This window comes from Silurus aristotelis (assembly GCF_946808225.1).
Source record: "Silurus aristotelis genome assembly, chromosome: 13".
In the NCBI taxonomy this organism is placed as follows: Eukaryota; Metazoa; Chordata; class Actinopteri; order Siluriformes; family Siluridae; genus Silurus; species Silurus aristotelis.
The window spans coordinates 18,656,229-18,671,309 of record NC_139586.1 but is presented as its reverse complement, the minus strand read 5'-3'; positions in this window follow the sequence as shown (position 1 = coordinate 18,671,309).

The window sequence follows — 15,081 nt, the reverse complement described above, 5'->3', positions numbered from 1 at the left end:
GACAGTCACATTGGATTTCCATTAACCACCCTCCAGCTTCTATACTCAGATAGCTCTCCATGGCCTCATTTTGCCTTTCATTTTCCTGTCTGGCACTCATCAACAATGATGCCTTACTATATCAGGACTGATCCACTGGTGTCTATTAGACTTTAAGGGTTTTGCTTATTTGAGGTTGAGTGTGTTGGGCCTCTACATGTAACCAGACCAAACGTCCTAGGGAACGCCTAGAGGATTCCAGTAACCCAGGAGAACATTTGTTTCCCCCATCTATCTCTCTCTCTCTCTCTCTCTCTCTCTCTCTCTCTCTCTCTCTCTCTCTCTCTCTCTCTCTCTCTCACACACACCCACACCCACACTCTAAAACTGGCTGTTCTCCACATCCACTATGATACACATAGACATACACAAGTACAGGCTTGGAGTGGTGGATCCATTAGGAGCACTATTTCCAGGCGAGAGGAAAAGGAGGCTGGACTTGCACAGATGATGGGTCACAGCTGTTCCCACAGGATGAAGTGTTTTTTTCCCCTCCTTTTTTTCCATCACAGTTCAAAGGCAGTGAGAGAGAGAGAGACTCAGGGCATTACTAACATTAGAAAACCCCATGGTGGAGTTTAGGAAAGAAGGAGATGGAGGAGGGGCCATTGGGTGTTTCTTTTTGTCAGGCTGGACGTATTTTGGTTTTTGAAACCCCAGCCATAATCCAGAGCACAGGAAAGGGAATGGCATTCACGCCAGAGGCACTGAAATAGCAGCTGTAGATCAGCCTGTCTCTCACCTGAGTCTTAGCATATTCATGTTTCACATACAATCTAGACCATCATTTAGGAACCATAAATAAATTCTCATACCTTATTCCTTATGCCTTTGTGGTAATTAAAGTAATAATTAAATTGAATAACCAATTACAAGCAGGCCAGATTCCTGTGTAGTTCATGAGTAAGAGGAAGACTCTAGCCAGCAATGTGTTTACAATGCATGACTTTCTTCTTACTTATGAAGCAAAAAGTTTACTAACAATCCTTTTATGTCCCAAATCTGTTCTCTGACCAGAGTTGCAGTAGAACCTCGCTGAAATTCCCTGAACTGATTAATGTAATCCAAGGGCAAGGACGAGCAAAAATGATGACAAATACACTAACTGATTGAGCACATTTTTTAAAGCGGAGCTGGAAGCTCCTTTTTGGAAAATGGAAGCCCTGATTCATGAGTGAGTGATTTAAAAAACCTCTAGGCAACGATTTCTCCCCAGTCATCCGGAAGATTCCTGGCTCTTAATCCTTTTGCTCAGTAGGCACGCCAGGTAGCCTGCGGTGTAGCAGAGGATTCTGGGAAATCCGGGCGAAGAGTCAAGGATCCTAGAGAGGCCCAGATGTCCCTAAAGAGCTCCTGGGAATTTTTATGAAATAAGGACATGCAAACACATACTAGGATACAAAAAGGTTTTCGAAATTTCTCACTGATCACAGCATCCATGATGAATAATTCGGACATGATTGCATAAGCATGGTGAATACCAGGTGTTTAAGGTTGTAATAATTCTTTTTTGTAATGACTTGTGTTCAATGTTTTCACCACATTATTGATAGTGCCTCCACAGATTTCTTTTTTGCCAAAGCCCGGTTAGGAACAAATTGACAAAGAAGCCAGATCTTATTTCCAGAATAGAGATGAGGACAGTTGCTTGGGCGTGTCGCACCATCTGACCACAACCAATGGATCGTTTCAATGACGAGAGCCAGGGAGTGTCTCGCTATTCATTTCAAAACCCTGATCAAAGCTGGAGTTTTTTGCGGCGCTGAAGGCCATCCATAACTGACTCATTACAGATACTGCTGATTCGAGGTCAGAAATGGGTGGCTATGGAACATGTCACATATGTTAGACATCTGGACTGGGAAATGAGGATCAGGGGGACATGATATCACTGCTTTTAAGTGGGTTTTCTTTATACTAATTATACTTTGGATTAGTGTCATTCTTTCATTTTTCGCTTTGTGGTTTAGGGCCAGGTTTAAACCTCATCTCTTGGGCTTCACCTCTAGCCTACAGGCATGTAAAATGTTGCATTTGAACACTGGAAATAATTCTATATATTGGATGAAAGGAACTGCATCCTTCCTGGGAGATCTCTAGTCATCGTGAAGAGTAAAGGAAAGGGAAAAAAGGTCATTTTCTTGATAAGCACTTTCTTGCAAAACCTAAAGAAGCCTTGCTGTACTTTGTCTACAACAAGTAATAAGTCTTTATCATTTACTCTTCTCACGTTTTTAGTAAACGCTTTATCCGGGACAGAGTTGTGGTGGCCTTGAACTATATCCCAAGAAAATTGGGTGTGAAAGAGGAATACAACCTGAATGGGAAGCTAGTAATTCACAGGGCACTATGTAAACAGATTTACATTTTCAGTTACACCTAGATACAATTTAGAGTCATCACCATTTTTATTGTTGCAGAGGACCCTGCAAAATCCACATGGAAAAACTTCTCCACACATAGTTCAGGTTTGAATTGGTGACCATGGAACTGTGAGGCAGCAGGTCAACTCTCGTTCTATAAAAAGCATTTCAGTTTTATTAATTGATTTACCCCCAGCCACTGATGACAATTCAACATGTTCATTTGGTTCATTGATTAGCGCCTATATACAACAAAAACAGTTTGACATTTACATTTGAGGGCATTGTGTCAGGAACTAAAGCAGAGTTTGAAATGAGTCATCGCTGCCAATCGGTGTCCCTGTCCTTTGTGTATTGCTTTTTCCACTGTGACGTTGGTAAGTTTTGCCTTGAACATGCTCTCCGAGAATGATAGCTTGGCTTCATTTGTTTACACAGTGCCCCTCTGATGGTCGGAAAATACACAGGCTGTTGCATAAATGTGCCCAACGTCATTCCTTTCCTTTGTCAGTATGGACAAAACAAGTGTTTGCATATATAGATATAAACACAGTAGTGATTGTAGCCTAGCCCATGTCAACTCACAGAGCCTGAAGGCTAAATAGGTAAACATTAGCAAATGCATTCCTAACCTCTTAGCCTCAAGACTGAGCAAAAAAGAAAGAATGGCATGGTTTAAAAGAACAAGTGTGTGTGTGTGAGAGAGAATCTGCTCTGTAAAAGAGAAACTGCTCAGACAGCAGTAAAGGCCCAAAGATAAGGCATAAAAACGCAGTGTCTGACCAATGTGTGTGTGTGTTGGGGGGGTGTTGACTGAGTGAACTTCTAACAGGAAAATATGTTACATGCATCAGTGGTTAGGTCAGAGGAAGACAGAGGGGAGTTTTCTTTTCCATGAGTAATCATCCATTCAGCCCGGCTGCAATGTTTGCTTGTGTCAGCAGGTCTGTATCTGTCTGCTCCTTAGTACAGCATTGAGCATATGTGCAGCGAAGTATCTGTTAGATATTGTGTTTTATGTTACTGTGTGTACGTGTGTGTGTGTGTGTGTGTGTGTGTTTGCGTTTACTGCAGTGGTTGTTCATTTGTATGCATTTTGGAATCTACAATCTACAATTATAGTCCTATGTAGAGAATATGTTGTATGTAAGGCTCATGTCTGGAGCCAGTACAGAAGAGTCAAGATGGTTTAGAGCTTTTAAAGCAGTTTTCGTAAATATAGTAAAATTTGCTGTTGTGTTTGTGCACAATAATTGGCCACCAATTATAATCAGTATATAATAAAACCAGTGTCTGCTACACTGGTTATGCAATATTACACTGATTATGCAGACACTACGTTATATGTACAATAGACTTTACATAGTATCCACTTCCAAAAAAAAGAAAGAAACTAACCTCACACTAGCAAGTAACAAGTTGCTCATGTCACTTATAGATACTCTTGTGGGCATGTAGCAACCACTACTGTTGTCGCTTGTGGTCAAGCATTGACTGAGGTCCCCCCGCCCTCTTTAACGACAAATAGTAGCAGCTATATATAGTTCCTGGTGCTAACTAGTTAAACAGAAATGAAATATTGGACTCATCTGTTTGAACACTAGTTTTTTATTTAGATTTTACATGTTATCAATTTCTTTGTTGGCAGATTAGCAAAATCAACCCTACTAGCTATGTACATTACCAGAGGCATTCACGATCAATAAACTTTCTCAAAATTTTTATGAATGAGATGAAATCATCACATGTAATAAAAGATTTTAAAGGACAGGATAAAATGAAGCCAGAGTCCCAAGTTTACTTCTAGTTGTATGCATCAGATAAGTAATCAGTAAATTGCAATAAACTAAAGATAGGAGCTAAAGTTATGAGTATGGAATGGAAGAAACGTCCACCACACACATCATAGAATGGGTTCCAGGAACTATTCTAAAACATCATATATATATATGGTCCCCTGGTGGTCTAGTGGTTAAGATGCAGCGCTCCCACCGCTGCGACCCGGGTTCGATCCCCAGCCACTCTTAGTGCCGGTCCCAAGCCCGGATAAATTGGGGAGGGTTGCGTTAGGAAGGGCATCCAGCGTAAAACATGTGCCAAATCAAACGTGCGGAGGATCCGCTGTGGCGACCCCTAACGGGAGAAGCCGAAAAGAAAGTTATATATTTATATATATATATATATATATATATATATATATATATATATATATATATATATATATATATACACACACACATACATATGTATAGTTTGCAAAGAATTAAAAAAATATAATTTTAACTGTTGATTGTCATGCTGTCAGTTTGTCTCTTCCCACTGAGTTTATGCCTCTGTGCCACATAAGCACATAATAAAAGAATGCTCACCTGTCACTTTGTCACAAGCTAGTGTGAAATTAGAGCTATCTAGCATTCACTAGCTTGTATGAATGGTTATTCGTTTTAATTAAAGAATTTGATGTAAGTACAGTATTTAACAATTGACAACAACAAAATGATGTCCCATGTTCATTAGAAAGCCAGCTAACAGTGTACTTTTCTAAAATATTTGGGTTCAATTATATTTATATACATTTATTCCATAATGTGTGAAGCAAACTACAGCATATTACCCACTTTTAGACATTTAAGCATATAAATCAGGAATTCCTGTGACATGATTGTTTGTAGGCTGGTTTAAGTATTCCAGAAACTGCTGATTCCCTGGGATTTTGACGCACAACAGTCTCATAAAATAGTGTGGAAAAATCCAGCATTTCTGATTGATTGAGAGAGGTCAGAGATCAATAGCCAGACTGGTTAGTGTTGACAGGAAAGCTACGCCAACTCAAACAATCACTCTTTACAGCTGTGGTAAGCAGAAACGCATGATCTGGTTTTTTTTTCTCCTCGAACTTCCACTACAGGTTTTCAGTAAGGCTTAAAATGAGATGTATTTTTTGGTCTACCTTTGTATAGACTCTAGAGATGGTTGTGTGAGAAAATCCCAGCAGTTTCTGAAATACTCAGTCACAAAGACCAAAGTTGCTATAATCACATTTTCCCCTTTTCTGATGTGTGATGGGAACATCAACTGAAACCTTTGACTTTGTATGCTTTGCTGCTTTTACATGATTGGCTGATTTGATAACTGTGTGAAGAAGTATATGGTATATGTACATTAAAAACTACAGCATATATAATTATAGACAAAGTAAAATAAAGCATCAATCGTTTGAGTCTCTCAAATATAAATGTTAACTGACCGTTATGCTTTATTAATTAATTTGTCAATCTTAACTAACGCATTCATTTGAATTGACATGGATTTTTACTGTCGTACTCAGCAACTGTAAACTTTTCTTATGTTATTACTCAGCTGCATATTCCACTTTGCAAATGAGTTATGCAAAACTGATTCCGCACACATTAAAAAAAATAATTGCTAGTAAGAATTTTGGGTTTATTTGTGGATTTGAATCTATTTGTGCAATTTAAAAAAAAAATTTTTTAAAAACCTTTTTCAACCTAGTAGAAATATGCGTTTTTGTCTATTTGTACAGTACCTCTGTGTGCACCAGAGCAGGGTAGAATGGGATGGCTTGGATTCTGCAGACTGAATGGAAAGTGCTGGAGGCCCTACAGAGCAACAGCAGATGGGAATGGCAGTGTGAATCTTTCTCTCTCTCTCTCTCTCTCTCTCTCTCTCTTTCTCACTCTCTTTCTTTTTTATCTCTATCTGTTATCACACGCCATCTCATCCTACTGAGCATTGTCAGCCACTCCCTTCACCATCTGACCTACTGCATTTTGTGTGTGTGTGTGTGTGTGTGTGTGTGTGTGTGTGTGTGTGTGTGTGTGTGTGTGTGTGTAAGACAACAGGCCTGGCCCTGTTTCCTCTCACCTCACTTGGCTCAACATCGTGATCTCGCATTGTGCATTTCTAAAACGTAAACAAGCTCATGGCCCTCCTTCCTCTGTTTGTCTGCCTGATTTTACCCGCTCTTATTGTCCTGATGTGAGTGACTCATCCGTGTATAAGTCTCACAGTCAGTATTACAGTCTGCTATTATGTTTGTTATGGACAAACTACGTTGCTTCAAACAGAGCAGGCCAGACAGCATAACAGGCCAAAACCAAAGTCAACCCTGACATCAGCTTTTGAAGCGCTGACTCTGTGTACAAGATGGCAATGTTTCGTGTACCTGTTAGGAAGTATGTGTCTGTGAGAGGCTGAGAAAGAGATTGAGATTTAGAGGAGTGGAAGATCTGTAGTGTTCAACACAGAGGCACTGAATAACTGGCTGACAGGCACACGTGAAATTCTCTGCTACAGACAAGCTGACCGAGTCTTCACCTTTGCGTGACTGAAATGCCAGTTCCTTACTCCACACAGCAGAGAGACAGAGAGAGAGAGAGAGAAAGAGAATGTGAATGTTTGAAAGGAGGATAAATAAACAACAACTGCTAACTCTAGTGATTTCTAACATTCATCCACCCACATGGCACAGAGATCCTATTTCAGAAGTGTTAGTGCTCAATTTTATGACGGTTTCAGAATAGTTCAGTGAAAGAAAAAAAACATATTTGCATAATTTTACACCCTAAATCTAATTTATCAGCCAAGACATGTTTGTTTGTTGTTTCTATTGTGAATAAGAAGCTAATGTTGGAAACCCTAAAATAATGAAACTAGTTCATGTGCAAGCCGCACACTTTCTTTAGCTGGATAATTTAGACTGTTGCTGTAAAGGAACGCCAGGAAATGATTATTCACAATACTCACACTGAACACACTTAGATAATGTCTAACTTTAAAGTATGATATTGTGGATGGATAATGATTTATAATCTCATTATATGATGTCATTCTAAAGAGAATGTATTCACTGGTTTAAAGGTTTCTCTCTCAAGGAGATTCCCCTGCCACTGTCTCCTCTGTTTCTATTAAAATTATTGCTTCAGTAACAATAGTATACAAATAAGTTTGACTTAAAATTAAAATGTACAAACCCAGCAATTCTACCAAAATGGTATTTTCATAAGCACATGCTGAAATCTGTATACACTTGCTTCAGATAATAATTAAGCTTTCATATTATTATTATTAAATATTTGAATAGCAAATCAGGATAGATACCCGATTGTGACTATAGAGCAAATTGTATCTTGGTTTTGCAACATCTCTTCACCATAATATTACACTGTGTTCAGATGTGCCTTGAAGTGTTGTTAATTTTAATGTCATGAACAACATCAGCAACTTTAAAACATTTCAGTAGTGAATGCAGCTTGACTTTGCAAAACTCAAGCGAGAGGTCAGAGCTTGTTGAATTAATTGCATTGGCTTGATGTGAGTTTGGTCAGAAAGTCCTCAGTGTGTTCATCTTGTGTCTCTTTATGCTTATTGTGACCTCCAAAAGACTGTAAAACTACACCATCTCTCTTTCACACACACATGCATACAGTCACACCTTGCAATTCTTTCTTTATCTCATATGGCTCACTCACACACATCTCGCTCCCTCCATCACACAGAGGCACTGAATATGTCGGTCATTCAATCCGCTGTGAAGCCGTGAGTCCTCTTCTCTCACAAGATCTGGTTGCTTCCATCCATAAGTGAGAGGCCTGCCCGCTCTGGATCATATCAGGTTCACTTTGAATGGAGAGAAGCGGCATTGTTCAGAAAGCAAAGCAAAGAGCAAGGTGGGGTGCGTGAAGAAAGAACACTTGCAGAATGAAGAGAGGAAAAGAAAAAAGATTTGCAGACGGTATCAGAGCTGTGTAGGCTTATGTGAGAAGGCTGACGGCCATTTCCTTCTGATAAGCATGGATGCGCAAGCTGAAAGGGCCTTTATGTTCAGGGCAGATGGGTGACCTCAGCTATGCCACATCCATGCCGAGACATCTCGGTCATCACAGAGTGCAGAAAGACAAAAGGAAAGAGAGATGAACAAGACAAGTGGAAGACGAATAGAAATGTTTTTTATTTTTATTTATTTATTTATTAGAAATGCCGCTTCTTTGCTTCCATTTTCTTCAGGTGATGTAGCAGCTGCAGAACGACACTAAAGCTAATCATTTTGAGCCTTACCTTATCTCTTTTTTTGTTTTTTTTTCTCTCTTGTGGTTTTGGTCGACATCCTGCTCATTATTTCTTCATTTTTAGTCTCTAATTTTAAGACAACTGAAACCATCTGTCTCTTTCAGCCATTTAATTTGTGAATGTGCTAACAGAATTGCTAATAACACTCAATCCCCACCCTTTTGCTTATATCACCTTTTTAAAGTTGTGTTTTATAACAAATACCAAGCTCTATTCTCCACTTGACAGACAAGAGTACAGATATCTATATTTATACTTCATGTGCAATAGAATTAATACATTTACATATAATGGCTTGTGCTTATAAATACACATACTATAGCTACTTTATTCAAAGGTTCCTGTTTTGTTGAGAAATATTGTAACAGAAAACATACCATATTTGGGACATGTTTTTGCATGCTGCACATATTAGTATTTCTGTCACTAATTTACCTGAGGACAGATCACATAGCAGTAGCTACAACTAAAATTAAACATCTAAACAACAGTTTGCTAAATAACAAAGCTGTTTAAATATAATGAAGTACAAATACTTTGTTACTGTACTGAAGTAGATTTGTCTGGTATCAGTACTGTACTTCATTATTTAGGGTTTTTTTTGTTTTTGTTTTTTTACTTTAATTCATAAATTTTTTTTACACAAATATCTGTTCTTTTTACTTCTTACATTTTCAAACCAGGTTCATCACTTTAGTTTTAATCTATTTGGTGACATGGTCGACATTGCATGCCATTTTCAGCCCATCAACCTATTTCTTGTCGTTTTTCACTGGTGTATAATTTCCTGGCTATCACGCACCACAGATGTAGACTAGCCTACAAAGCTAACAATGAGTGAGACAGAAGGGAACAGGAAGTATGGCTAAAGTGGATGAGACAGAGGGAGTCAGGGATGTAAACATTACTAAGAACAGAGACATTCCTGATCACCTGATCATCATCATCTTTCTCTGCTTGTGTTCTATATGGTGGTTGTTCAGTCAGGGTTCACTCACTAGGTTACATTTAAAATTATTTTGTATTGATATATTAATATGATGTGAGGTCCAGTTAGAGGTGTCACACTTAAAACGGTAGTACTTATGTTTTTTTTTACTCAAGTACATATCAGAGCCCAAACTTCTTTACTTTAACTTGAGCAAAAAAGTGCAGTCAGTACTTCAACTTTTACCAAAGTCTTTTTAAACCTAAGTATCTGTACTTCTACTTGAGTGAGTGATGTGTGTACTTTTGCCATCTCCGGTTAAATAATATTAATAAGACATACATACATTATAGGTGGTGGTGTTCAAGTAGAAAAAGTTGTAAGAACACTGTGACTAGGCAATTGATGACTGAGGCTAATGGTTTAGCTAGCAAGCATGTATATGTAAAGTCTTCTATATAGACAATGGAAGACATAGTGACATAGTAACACAAGAACTGGCAACATTTTCTCTCAGCTATGTTCTTAAATTACTAACACAATGCTTCATACAATGACTCGAACAATGTTATTTGCACAGACTTACAGTGTGGAGCATTGCTACCTCAAAGATCGAGTTCAATCCTGAGGTTAGGACCTCACATGTTCTCTCTGTTTGTCTTCTCCAGGTTCATTGGTTTCTTCTACCTGAAAGCATACCAGGAGGTACAGTACACAGGCTATGTTTTTAATTCCACTTTGGTGTTAAACCAGTGTGTAAACCTGCCTTATTTCCAATGTTACTGAGAAAGACATCGGATCCGCCATCGCCCGGATCAGGATAACACAATTACTGAATACGAATGAATGATACCTCTGGACAATGTTGAGAAACGTCAGACTTTTTCACACATGAAACCCACATTTGCCTATTATATATATTTTTTATTAAACATTGTTGCTTGAATCTCTTTCTTCTCTCTGATTAGTTAGTAACAGTTGTTGCTTTTATTATGACGGTAATATTGCATTTGCTTGTGGTCATGCTGATGAAGTTACACAATTAAATTTTTAACTAACAGAAGGGGGATGAGATAAACACAGTGAACATGACTCTATTTATACGTAGCAGGAATAAAAGCTTTACTGCAGAGAATCAGGGCCCGAATGAGATTCCAGATTAGACGTGGGATGTGTTAATGGCTTTACATTTTACACTGTTGTGCCAACATGAGCTTCCAACATGAGAATCAGCAATGAGAATCAGTCAAACTTTAAATAAGTGTTCATACGGCTTGGTAAGGCTTCTACTTGACTGTCCAGTCTGAAGCACAACCTCCTCTCTAGGCCACTTGGGAAGGGAGGGGTGTATGGGGGGGTGTTCGGTCTTGCTCTAATCTAGGTCAGATAAAAAATAAAAATAAATCCATTTGGTGGAAAGGAGACATCTGGACACATGCCTCTAATAACCTCAAACATTAAGGGGGGGGGCTGTCTGCTCATATGAACTTTGACCTTGCAAACTGGTAGGCTGTGCTATTTTGGCTGAATGGGGGGAATTTTTTTCATAAGAACTCGTGTTCATAAGCATTGGGGTTCTGACTTTTTACGATACTCTCTCTCATCTCTGTCTGGGTTTTCCCCCATGCTCAATTTCCTGTGAGGCATATTTCAAGGTAGTCAGCTGTGAAAGTTCTGACGCACCTCTGGGCTATTTGTGTGTGTGTGTGTGTGTGTGTGTGTGTGTGTGTGTGTGTGTGTGTGTGTGTGTACTTGCACAGCATGGCTCTATTTAAATAGACTGATTGAAATAAGCCAAGCAGAATTGTCGAGTCAGCAAGGCCGCTAGCTGTTAGCTTCCTCTGTGATAAGGCCACACAGCTCAGTTGTTTGACCTGCTCATGCCATTCATTCACACTCCTGAACAAGCTTATGCTCTGTCTCACACAAACGGGTTTTACAGTCTACATTCATTGTCTGGGACTCTACTGTATGTGTTCCAAGTAAAATATCATAATTCTTTTATTTGCATTTGTTCTATTTTTGCTTTTTTTCCCTTGTAATCTCACATAAGGTGACTTTATTCTAGACAGCAGTAAACACACTATTCAGTCTAATAAGAAGTGTTAAATAGTGAAAAATAGTCTGTGAATGACACAAAAGAATTGGAAATATGAGGCTAAAGTTTCTAAAGCACTGAGGTGTATCAGAGATCTGGAGATAAGGAAGGTTACTCTGGATTTCAAAACACATCTTTCTGACTTTTAACAGAAAAAAAAGTCATGCTGCATTTGCAGTCAGCCTCAAAGCTGATGTGTATATTAGTTTCTACACTTGAATATAGGCATATATATATATATATATATATATATATATATATATATATATATATATATATATATATATATATGGGCTTACAATAATAACTGTATATTAACTGTTTAAACTTCTAAAACAGCAAGATATACATATCCCTCTGGTTTCCGACAGTTTGATGAATTCATCATAATTATTGAATAAACTTTCTTTTCGGCTTCTCCCGTTAGGGGTCGCCACAGCGGATCCTCCGCACGTTTGATTTGGCACATGTTTTACGCTGGATGCCCTTCCTAACGCAACCCTCCCCAATTTATCCGGGCTTGGGACCGGCAAATAATATTCTTAAAATTTGTAAAAATATGAAATCTAAATTGACAAATTAAAATATGTGCATATTTGTAAGCCAGAGTCTGTAGTTCCTCTAAATTTTTTCCCAGACAATAATACAGTTCTTGCTTAGTCATTTTCCTCATTGCAAAATCTTAGCACCCAATGTTTCGAAACACTGTCACGTGGTTGTCACCAGAAACAGTCCCATAGATAATCCAGTCATGTTGTCATAGCATTGTCAATGTACAAATAAGGGCTGATCTCATTGCATTGACCACATACAAATAAGGGTGGATCTTATTTAAAATTGGGTCAGTGTTTACAGAGAGGACATGTGACCGACTGAGAGTGACCGTAAGCCTGCCTTACTGGGTTGCTTGTCCCTGAGCTGATCATTGTAAAACACATGCACAAGCACATTCACACAAAGAACTTTCATCAAGCTTTTGTCATGCCTTTTTACTTTTGTACCATGCAGGTTCGCATGGTGAAGTTTACCAGTCCTGAGAGGACAGATGGAAAAGAAGTAATTTGCACAGCCTGGGAGGCTATTCAAAGTGGAACACTGATAAATATCTTACGCAATGCTCAGCGCTGTAGTTAAAGTCGGTCTACCCAGAAACAGTGATAAGGTGGGCTTAATGTTTAACAGTACTATGAGGAAAGGTTAGTGAGATCCGCTCCAGATAGCGCTAATCATTCATGATCCATCTAGTTGTTAGGAGACTGAGATGGTGTAGTAGATGGTGTGGGCACAGCACTTGAATGGCAAGAGCAACCCTTTGGCCTTTTGCTGTGACGTATTTTTTGCACCATATATACGTGGTGGCTTCTGTAGAACTAAAAGATCCTATCAGCAAGTTAATCTTTCCACATCTTACAGCCTTGCTGGGATACTAAGAGCTGTAGCCAAGCCCGAACTCTTAATCTTTTTGTTTACGTGGCCGCTTTTAAAAGCTGAAAAGGAGATTATGCACACCGCTTTCATTTCCCCATCCAGTGTGTGATTACTGTAATTATTTATTGCCTTGTAATGGAAATGCAAACCTGTTCTGTTTGTTTGCAAATGCTTTCCAGCTAGTTCAGCATAACTCCATGACAAAAGGTCATCTCCTGTATGCTAAGCACACCCGCCCTGTTACACATCCGCACGTACATGCACATATACACACACAAACTGACCTGCAAACAACAATCCCTTTACCCTGGGCAGACTGACCTCGTCACGGCTGTAAGTAGAGCCGTGAGTCACGAGTTGCAAAATGCAGGACGTGTAATCATATTACTCCAGCTTATCTGTCTCGTCAAGGGCACCTTGTGTACTTTGCTCCCCATTCTTGCCTCTGCGTATGTGTCTGTGTGTCTGTGTTTTATGTGTGTGTGTGTGTGTGTGTGTGTGTGTGTGTGTGTGTGTGTGTGTGTGTGTGTGAGAGAGAGAGTGAAAGAGCATTAGATAATGGCTGACTGGGAAACTCCAATAGTTAGTAAAAAAAAAAAAAAAAGAAAAAATGATTACAATAGAGTTGAAACCCTGTTTTTATTTAATCGGAAACAAATTTGTTCTTTTTTTTTTTTTTTTTTTCTCCAAGCCTCACTTATCACTTAACCACTTAAACCACAGACCTACAATTATTCCCTTAATTTTAATTCATATTAAAGATTTCATTAAATGCTTATTATCCCATTACACCATATTAATCAGTAACTGGTATGAATTGTTCACTAACTACAGTCAGAATAGTGAAAAAAGGGTGTGTACAGTGGTTATTAGATTCTAGGTCTGCCAATGCTTTCAGGTGTAAAATACACTGAGATTTGCTGTGAGAAAAAGATGCACGACAGGTGGTGTGATGCACTCGTAAAAGTGAATGTCCTGAAGTGTGCTATTCCTCTTATACCAGTTTCTTATAACTGTTTTTGTGGTACATTTTTATATTTACATTAAGAATAGCAATGTAACATTTTATTAATTTACAATTAACTTGAAAGTTGTGGAATGACCCCCGAAACACGTTAGTAATAAGTAATAGTAATAAGAGTAAAAAATTCAGCTTTTCATGTTCCTAATAAACTGGTCGACTTGATGACTTTTTAGTAACAAGTACTTTTACTGATGACTGTTACAAAAAATGCTAATGCTGGAGACTCCTATCATAAATGTTATTTAAATGTCTCTTTACAGAAAGCTTTACCATGTAAGTGCTTATAGGCTGTGGTATAATTATGCTATATAAAGTAATAACATACTGATTCAATCACTACTAGTCAATAACACATGACCAGTAATACTGTGAATAATATGTATGACATCACAATCTTAAACACAAATTAGCTAATGGAGTATTTTGTGTATCAGAGTATTTTGCATGCATTTGAATTTCATATTACCGTTCTTGGATTATACTGTATGTATCCCCTGAGTATCGTTTTTGGTAACTGATCAACTAAAGACCCTGAGAGGACTTTGGAGCCACACGCAGAGCTTTAGCAGATAAAGCAGGAGGCACTGAGGGGGTTAGATAGCAATAACTCTGACAGAGCCAGGTGACTATTGCTGAATGAGAAGCCAGCAGACTGACAGGACCCACTGGCTTTCTGCTTGGCTTATCCAGGGCCAGGCTGACACTCAGATGTCCTCCAGTAAGCCACAAACTGAGCACTTCTAATGTAAGCACCTCGAGACATAAACACTTCTAGAACTCACTGCTAGCAAGCTACTCCATTAACACCTAGTTATAAAGCATAAAAAAAAACAAAAATTTTGTACTGTCCAAGTCCAAGTGCTCCAATGTATTCTCTCATGTGTAATACAAGAACTTAATTACCTCTTGTTTGGGTCTTTGCCAGTGCTACATGCAAAAGCAAGTTATATTCATGCTGCAGACTATGCCGAAAGGAAGCGGGAACGTAGATGAATTAACGATAATACATGCAAATGTTTGCAGGATGAGAGAAAGAACATGGTAAGAATCTTTCCATCTGTTATCAATGTCAGACCTGATAAAGACCAGTGGGGTTAACTGCTGCGGTTCA